Source organism: Branchiostoma floridae, chromosome 18 (genome assembly GCF_000003815.2).
Source record: "Branchiostoma floridae strain S238N-H82 chromosome 18, Bfl_VNyyK, whole genome shotgun sequence".
In the NCBI taxonomy this organism is placed as follows: domain Eukaryota; kingdom Metazoa; phylum Chordata; class Leptocardii; order Amphioxiformes; family Branchiostomatidae; genus Branchiostoma; species Branchiostoma floridae.
This window is the reverse complement of record NC_049996.1, coordinates 13,614,550-13,621,594: the sequence shown is the minus strand read 5'-3', so window position 1 is coordinate 13,621,594 and position 7,045 is coordinate 13,614,550.

The window sequence follows — 7,045 nt, the reverse complement described above, 5'->3', positions numbered from 1 at the left end:
ACATATGTTACTTTATGGCACCCTGACGTCATCATGCTTTGCTGTCTGTTGAATTTGTCACATGGACTACGTAGCGGATACACTTCGGTTAGAACAGAAGGAGTTTGGTCGAAGTTTTATGTTTAGTTTATTGTTTAATTGGGTCAATAGAATGGCAAACTCGCCCCATCTTTCTCCCGATCGCATATGTCAACTTAATGGCAACGCTGTGATGTCTGTTAAATCTTTGCGTCACTTTAATCTTAGTTGCCCGCTCTCTAATACTGATTATCACTTAGGCCCGCTGTGGCTCGTTAATCAAATCATGTAAAATTTTATTGGTTTTGTGAAAACGTAGGGTTTTTCAAGACCCTATTTGCTTTTCTGCTAGTGATTTGGCGGTAGTTCATGAGATTGTCGCTAGGTTTTGTTTTCTAATGTCTAATTTGCACTTTATAGATGAAATGTTACTTTCTAATATCATCTATATGTGAATTCACATTTCATGAGCTGTTCCAGAAGATTTGAAGCAATGTCCGATATGCATTGAGTGCCATGGACGCTTTGGGGCGAATTTTGGAAATTTCAGTTCGTTCGAATCGGTACCTGAATGGGTAGCTATGTTCGGTCTTATCACGAATCGGCGGCTGAATGGGCGGCTACGAACGGGCGGATGAACAGGCGGCCAACTTCAGCTTGGTACAAATGTGTGATCACACTGTCTCTGGCATTCAAACTGTTTTTGTAAAACATCGGTCAATATTTATTATTCGACAGCTTGCTTGCGATTGAACTCTGTTTTGACACTAGTTTCCAGCCGGAGGCGGCTCAATTAAAATTACACCCTAAGTCTGACATGAGAAGACCTGCTAGCATTGTTTCAGATACTATCGGGACGATTGATTGATTGTTCCCGAGTTCAGTGCTGCACCTAGTAAAATAACCGCTAGGGGCGCTGCTGTGTGGTCTGCCAACGCGTGATAGAAAACACGCAGTTATGAGTTAGTCTATGACGAATGCATGGCTGATTCTTTTAACATCAGTCAATTTCAGATTAACTAAGGTTGAATAAGTGATTTTCAAATAGAAATACACCAAAAAATCCACGCGGAACGTCAACTACCGCTCAATAAAACTGGTATGATAATTGTATCGGTATAACGTTATTTATATATATTCATGCAACCACGGTGCCCCCAATGTAGAAGTAATGCGCGCAAACGTCCACTTCATTACATAAAGCCCTCTTGTAGACCCAAAACATTGATTACAGAGATATCTATTGTGATTTAGATCGACAGTCGGTTATACTGTGCTGCAACGACTCATTTGGATAATCAGGACATACTGATGATGATGACACTGAGACAGTACTGGCGGACCAGTCGGAAAAGGTCAAAAGTTCACAGCGTACTATGCCTGATTACCTACACAGTTGTGACCAGCACAATATACCCGACTGTCGATCAAACACGCAATGGGCGTTCTTGCGATAAACAACTGCTTTCTTGCACATAAAAGATAGCTTTATAGACGTGATGTGGTGGCAACGTTATTAACGTAACTTTATGGCACGATATCTAGTCTATACCATGGCCTACTACTTTGGTATGGATGAGAAAATTACTAGTATTCGGCAAAGATTTTGAACCATGCGACCCTGACAAGTTAACTTCGTATTTCTCATAGTCTATTGCGTTCAAAATGATTTCATCAATGCTTGTTTTAACGGTCTCGTTATCCTTGCATTACCATCATAATTAGTATTCTCACATAGAGTCTGTTAGAGATACACAGGTATTATAACGGGAGCGTGCCCTACTCCGAGACTATGTATTTTTCACATGAACCGCATAGGGGCGCTTTTAGACCGTGTGCGGAACAGGTTGATACTGCACTTTGTATTTTGTTCGCTAGATGTCACCAATGTATGCGACCCCTGACCTGAAACTTAGAAAATCGTGGCTTGTTGATTTGTTGTCTGAGTTTTGATGAAATTGTGAGCGTTTTGCTGGAAAAACGAGCATTCCGCGACCAGCCATAGGGACACGATAGCGCCGGTTTTGATGAAGGTAACATCCAAGGGGTAACACAAGAGGTGAAACAGACGGTACAACTGTGATAGGTGCGATAATTGTGGGGAGGGGGGCGGTAACACAGTTGTTTTGCTTGAAAAGACCGATCGAAAGTAGAGAAATATGCTCAAAGGGGTCTGTAATCAGTATAAAAGGTATGCAATATGTGTCGAAAATATAAAAGTGTGTAATAGGGGTGATGTCTCTGTGTCTGGAACTGGTCAGAATTTGTGCTGTTCCAGACGGATTATGGCGACCAGTTGTTGACCTAGCTGTTTAACGCCCAACGTTAAATCTCGTACTTATTCGTCAACATCCTCTTAACCAGTTGGACACAGTCTGTGAACTTAATAACAAGTCCCATCGTGTTTGCCAGTTTATCATGCTTCCACACAATACTACTATTCAAACAGAAGTTTGGAAGTCTGCCTGTGTTACACAACTTCCAGCAGTTCTCAGTCACATTCATACAGGTAGCAGACGGACGACGCAAGCACGACCCAAAGCCAGCACAGATTTAGGGACCAATCTTGTATTATTCACTTTATGACATTAGTGTCCCGTGCGCATGCGCGCCGGACCGAACCATTCTCGACTAGGGGTGTTTCCACATTGCTACATATAAGACTGTTTCCACATCGTTACACCTGCCTGTTTAATCAAGGTCTGCTAGATCTTTTTCCGTAAGGCGAAGTCTGCCCATTTGACTTTTCTGTAATGTGTATGGAAAGTCATCATATTTACATAACTTGTAGTGTAGCGACCACACTTTGCATAATTGCCTTTGTTGATTTTTAGGTCACAGATAGCTTACTAGGTAGTATTAATTAGTAGCATTGATCAAAAGGCCAGACAGTTGTAGTGTGATGATGCTTTAAACCCAAAATGAATTTTGAAGGCAGGGAACAAATAGCTTAGGTACAAATTACAATAATATTAAAATTAAATAAAAAGTACCATAGACAGACAGCTGAGGGTGAGGTTGAGATGTTTTTGCACAGAAGTGATTTGAATTGATTTTCAAGGCAATCCTAACTAATACTAGTAATGGTGTACAATCGTAGTTAAACGACTTTAGACAGGAGTTGTAGAAATAATGCTTTAAATAGAGGAAATTTTTGTAAGAGATAATTACAACAGGCTGTAAGTTCTGAGAAAAAACTTTGATTTCATAATCGGAGGAAATAAGTTTAGTTTCATTTTGCTGATTCCTTTTCAAAGTCATGTAGTTAACATCAGACTTTATCACTGTTTACGTTGTTTTAGCAGCAATACCAACCTCCTGTTGCAAAATTTAGGGCTTGTCTTATGTTGATCTAGTAGAGTTTGACAGTGATGTGTTACGCTGACAGACTTTATTTGATGAACTTGAGACTAGGCCTGGATTTTAAAGCAGGAGGTTTGCATTGTTACATGTACATGAACAGTGATGATAAAGTTTGATGGAGAGTTTCCATGACAAAACACAATTCCTCTCTTTCTATGTGTTCAATTCTACTTCCTGGGCTTAGCCTGGAGGAGGAACTTTTGTCCCAGGGTTCTAACTTACACATTGCTCTGATTCCGCAAAGGAGTCCTGTTGACAAATGACTTGATTGTTTGTCATCGGGACTTCTACGCTAACGGAGAGGGGCTTTGTGGATTTTTTTACCCTGGCCCGGAGGTTTTCTTCTCTAGGCTTCGACGCTAGGTTTGGTTGCTTGTTGTCAGTATTCCTGGGAGATAGTGCGCATAATATACACGTTCTGAAAATAGTAAGGAGGTGGTTGGTTTGTGTGTATATATTTATATAATGTTTTTTTTTTCTATCTATTTATCTTGTATATATAAGCTAAGTTAATTTGTTTATTTTATTTACTAAGTATTTTTTTGTATTTTTAATTCTAAGTTATTTACCTGATCAGTCATTGCCAAGGTATGCTGGTGTTTCGAAGCACCGGGTCTTCAGCTTAGCAAAGACCTCCCCTGGGGAGCACACTGTATGCATTGCTGACAGAGTAAAATTTTTCTAAGTGTTTGGACAACTAAATTACGATGTAGTGGTCTGGTGTACGAGTCAATGTGAATATTTAAGTGTAGAGGTCTTAAGTGTGAAAAATTGACTGCATGAAAGTGTGACGTACCGTGTAAAATTAGTGTTTGAGGATGCAGTGTAGTTGTGAGTAAAGGTCTGAAATGGAATGAGTGTCCTGCAAGGGTAAAATTATTCTAAGTGTTTGAGAAGCTCCTCTGGTGTAGTGGTGTGGTGTGCTGTATGAGTCAATGTGAATATTTAAGTGTAGAGGTCCTAAGAGTGGTTAAGTGACTGCATAAAGGTGTGACGTACCGTGTAAAATTCTGGCTAAGTGTTCGAGGATGCAGTGTAGTGTAAAGGTCTGACACATTGTGTAATTAAAAGTGGCTGTGAAAATCAATGAGTAGATGTCTACTGAAGTCTGTGACATGCATGTACTATGTAAGATTTTGGCTAAGTGTTTGTGGATTCAGTGTAGAGTGATGTGTGTAACTATGATCTGAAATGGAATGAGTGTCATGCATGTGTTGGGTATTAGTGAAGTGTAAGGGAATGGGACCTTGGTGTGTGACATACCGTGTAGGTGTATGGGGTGTTGTCTTGTGTTAACAAAGAGACCATACTCACAACTCCCATCTTCTTACACAGCTCTGCTCATCAAAGTCTCGGTACCTAAGGTGGCTCACATTTTAGCATGCATTTGGTTTTAAGAGCTCAAAGGCCTTACAATGTGTACTTCACCTTTGAATAATGTACATGTATATTTAACTACTGCTTCACTGTCAACTTTTTGTGGGTTAAGATTCTAATGTACAATATGTACATTTTGAAGGGTTATATCAGCAATAAAAATAAAAGAGAAGGTTAGCTGTTTTACCGAATTTATTTTGGTTTTCTTTGTAGAGTAAGATACATTTCGCATTAGAGAGTACTTCCCTTGTGAAGCGCTCCAAAATCAACACGCCGCCCCAAAATCGACACGCCAGCCCAAAATCGACTTGTTAGCTAGGATTCCATTCCTGCGTGCAGGGCGGCGGGTCGATTTTGGGGCAGTATTTCGGGGAACTTGAAAGCGCCCTCATGCGGATGAAGAAATTATCGTCACGTCATAGATGCGATATTCCCGAGCATCTCAAATCCAACTTCACATCAAAATTCATATGTTAACGTGCATCTAATGATATGATACCTTTTATGGCTTCTTATCGTCTAAACTGTAGAGTGCTATTAAAGTTGCCGGGCGTCATGCATGCAAAAGCTGAAATCGTTACATCATCGTCAACACAAAGGAAAACATGCCTGTCCTTGGTGCTGAACACCACCAGCCTTCAATTATCAGCAGAGTTTCGCCGAAAAGAGAGAACTGATTCCTAGGATGCAACACCTTCACCCCACGCTGGGTGGCGCTTTATTGGTACCGTGTCACGGTCAGATGCAGTCTGTTTGTGATGAGGGATGAAATGATTTGAAGGTACAGAGAGGGTCGGGGATAAGGTAGCCGTATAGGCAAAGGAAACTGCTATTCCGTGCTCCAAAAATGATTTGAAGGTACAGAGAGGGTCGGGGATAAGGTAGCCGTATAGGCAAAGGAAACTGCTATTCCGTGCTCCAAAGGGCAGTTTCAAACGCTGTAAGCATTGTCGTGAAATTACCACTGTTTTTTTTTTCGACCATAAACGAATAATAGAAACATTGAACGGTAAGGATTAACATCAATAGTAAGCATTATTAAGGATTATGGCTGTCCACAGATAATGTTTGCGGTGTCGTTTACAGATAACTTTGCTCTCATGCCGTCTCCATTTGAGGAGATAAGCTCCTTAGCTGTTCGGCTGACATACTGCGACACTGTGTGAATATCAGGTGCCGTTGTGAGAGGTCAAAGGTTAAAAAGTTTTGCCAGGTGAGTTGACGGACGTCAGCCCCATGCCTGTAAAAACACGGCTGCTTTTTTTCGAAATGGAGAAGGCTCAGGTATGTATCGTTTTGTTCCGTTAATAATCATGTAGAATCTGCATAGTTGAAGATTTTGCAATGCTGATATAATCTATCAAAACTTAACGCAACTTGCAAGTGTTTGTTCTAGACAGTTCCCTTACATACCAACGATAGCTGTTGTTGTTTATAACCGGGCCGGTGCCTACCAGGACGTCAGTAGACTGGATTAAAGATTGATATTTAAACTAGCAAATCAAATTACTGGTTAATATGTAAATCCATATTTTGCCAAACACCTGCTTTTTTCCTACCACTGCGTCACCGTGACACCATCGCGATCGCTCGTATGTTAGTCTGTTTATGTTACAAAGGTCTTTGTTTTCGCTTTCCGTTCCAACTAACATGCATTCTGCATGTACGGCACCAAGCAAATGTTTTAATGTAAACTTTGTGAGTATTAGTGGTATATCTGTAACTAAATCACATGGACTAACAGAAAATGAGAATACAGTTGTAAAAGCATTTATATATACAATATTTAGCGATTGATAACCGTAATTATATTCACATGTGTTACAGATGCACATCAACATGATTTATCCAGGTGGCTTTTAGTGACTGTCCCACAAGCTAAAGGTGCACTGTGAAAGTAGTGTAATAACTCATCAGTACGCTGACTAAGAAGCTAATTACTCGTCAAAACTTACCAAATGCCAATATGCCGACTTAAGAATGCTCTACGTACATACAAATGTATTTACATATTATGTATCGTGTGCAGCTTCATTTGTGTACCGCTCCGTCTTGAATGTCACAAGACGATTATCTTAGAGAGGAATGTGGTACACAATATAATTTACTGATCTTATTTCAGTAACGCTGTGGCATGTATCTGTTGAACTTGACCAACTATGCGGTGTGTAACGTTGTTAGTTCAGTAAAGATCGTAGATGTCTGTTGTTACAAAATATCTAATGTTAACTAAAGTAACTTTTCCTTATACGTGTTAGGATTAAGACTTTGTACATGGGTCATGGGC